The sequence below is a fragment of the Montipora capricornis genome, chromosome 2 (assembly GCF_036669925.1).
Source record: "Montipora capricornis isolate CH-2021 chromosome 2, ASM3666992v2, whole genome shotgun sequence".
Classification (NCBI taxonomy): domain Eukaryota; kingdom Metazoa; phylum Cnidaria; class Anthozoa; order Scleractinia; family Acroporidae; genus Montipora; species Montipora capricornis.
In genome coordinates, this window is record NC_090884.1 from 14,780,829 (window position 1) to 14,783,328 (window position 2,500).

At 35.0% G+C, this 2,500-nt stretch overlaps 1 long non-coding RNA gene across 1 annotated transcript in view; it reads left to right on the top strand.

Annotated features, from left to right (window-relative positions):
* The window catches only part of LOC138037807 (uncharacterized), a 3,976-nt gene that overhangs the window by 46 nt on the left and 1,430 nt on the right, over nucleotides 1-2,500 (top strand). The window contains exons 1-2 of the long non-coding RNA XR_011130107.1: nucleotides 1-1,150; nucleotides 1,915-1,973. The exon at nucleotides 1-1,150 is cut by the window's left edge and continues 46 nt beyond it. This is a non-coding gene — a long non-coding RNA (uncharacterized lncRNA). The remainder of the gene's footprint in view (nucleotides 1,151-1,914; nucleotides 1,974-2,500) is intronic.

The following is a 2,500-nucleotide window of genomic DNA, read 5'->3' on the forward strand; positions in this document are numbered from 1 at the left end:
TTCATCCAGGCTAAAGAATTTTCAAGGCAAAATCGGGAGGTAAGATATCATCGCTCACGTAAATGAAGCTACCTGATGCTATCAAGTAACGTTCTCATAATTTGTTTTCTTTCTTTGTGCATCGCCTACGATACAGAATTATTTGACAAACGTATTGAATTTTGAGAATTACCAGTGCTCTTTTTGAGCGAAAAAATGAAAAACAAATCCAAAAAAGATCTCTGTATTGACCGTGATTTTCAAACAGATAACCTTCTGCCGAATTCCATCATGACTCTTTACACACTTTACTACCTCTCACTCATTATTTCGTTTTTTCTTTATTTTCCCTAAGAAAAATGCATCCATTCTTCCTTCGAAATTTACTCCGTTTTTGTAAATGTTACAGTAGCTACATGCAGTGCTTAATTTCAATGCGTTTCGTGCATTCCATGCATTCATTGTCAACACTCATTATAAAAACATGTCAACAATCACTCGGATAATGTTAATGGTGTTAACGGTTAATGGTGTTCGTTACCCGTAACGAGATGTCCTTCAAGGCACCTATTTTTTGTTTTGTTGCGTAATCAGCTCTTTTTCCTTTACTTGTTCACACATTTCTGTTGTTCCGCCTGAATTTTGAAGAGTAAATTTTTATTCTATATTTTAAATTACATTGTAATTATCAAGAAAGATTATTATTGTTTTATTATTATTATTATTTTTTATTTTATTTTCATTTATTTATTTTTTATTATTATTATTATTATTTTTTGGATAGATACTAAGCCCCTTCGAGGAGAATTCAAGACGAGATCTATTTGAACTTGGAGCATTGCGCTGCCAAAAATACCATAATAATCTTTTGCCGTCGGTCAAGTTTAGTTGGAAGTACGTGTGTTTCGCACCAGGGAATATTTTGGTGGCCGCTATAATCATTTCGATTCAAAAAAAGTTCTGTTCCCTTTGCTCATTTCTAACCTTTGTCGGAAGAATATGAAGCATTTTGTGGTAGAAAAAACCCTAGGATGCAAATAGAAGGTTCGCTTCAGTAGACTTTCCATGAGATGCGAACAATGCTGACCGTTTGTCAGAGAAGTTATGGCTGATCCTGATGGTTCGAGACGGTTTACTTTCGATACTATATTACCAAATCAATTCATTAAAGGTATGTAATTGTTTTACTTCTATACCCTAAGTTATGTCAATGACAAGTGATGCTTTAAAACTCTGAAATCTCTTTGAAAGACTGCTTTAAAGCACAATTAGCATAATGGTCGAGTGGTAAACCGGTTGAGCTGAACTTTCGTTCTCCCATTTATTGAGCGAAATTCTCCCTTAAGAAAATAAAGCTCAAACGAGATTATTTGTCAACTTTATGGAATTGCCAACATTTCCGAATAAACGTTTTGACTCCATCTGTTCTGTTGAAACCGTAATTTTGTTAGTTGTTTTAGTGTAAGCGGAATATACAGCCGTTAATTTTTATGCGTTTAGGAGTTGAAAATAAAATATACCGTTATGCGAAACCCATATTATTTTTTACTAATAAGCGAGCTAGCAAGCCATGCAAGCCATGGGGTGAGCCATGCGAGTCATGGTTGCGAGCCATAACTGCGAGTCAACATGCGAGTCACACAGTTATTGAAAGCTAACCGTTGTAAAATGGGTGCTTACACTTAATAACTGTTTATCAGCGCTATTTGAAATGGGTGCTTAGACTTAAATGCGAAATTCATATGGCTCGCTGGCTCGCACATTAGGCAGACCCTATTATTTACTTGTTTCTTGTCAGGTTACGCAACAAAAATCTTGTTGTACTAAGGATTGCACGTCTTAATTGTAAGTTTCTAGATGTTGTACACATGATTTGATCATTATTTACTTTAAATGTATTTGAACCGGTTGTCTGATGTCGCCTCAAACTTGCAGGGTAGTGCATTTCTCAACTATTAAACACGCCCTTTCAGCCAGAAATCTGCTTTCATTTGGTAAGTACTGGATTACTGATCATACTGTTATTTTGAACATCATCTCTGGTGCTTTCACTTTGCATAGTAAAATGCTTTTGAAATCATGGACTTTTCAAATCATCTGCGATTCCTTTGTGGCAGAGATAATTGGTTAACGAATTCTTTATGGCAGCACTGTTTATCTGCTTTTATGTAAGTTCATTGTATAGTGTACCAGACATATGTCACTACAATAATGAACGTTAAAGTGCAAGCTTTTCAGTGCTACCTAAATAAATGGGGTTTTGTTTTGAACCAGTTGTGTAATTTTAGTTTGAAAATACAACACTTCGATTTGTTTACATAATTGGCATTCAAAACCACTTGCCGTTCGAGCTTCCTTCACGTGCGAGTGTTCTTCAGCTAGAAGGTTGTACTTTTCATATTTAGACAACATTTTTTGATTGTACATTATTTTGAGAAAGTTCACATCATTTCCAAGAATTTTTATTGCTCAAAAACGTTAAAGTGATGCCAAAAGACATTAGCTAGACTGCTGAAGTGTA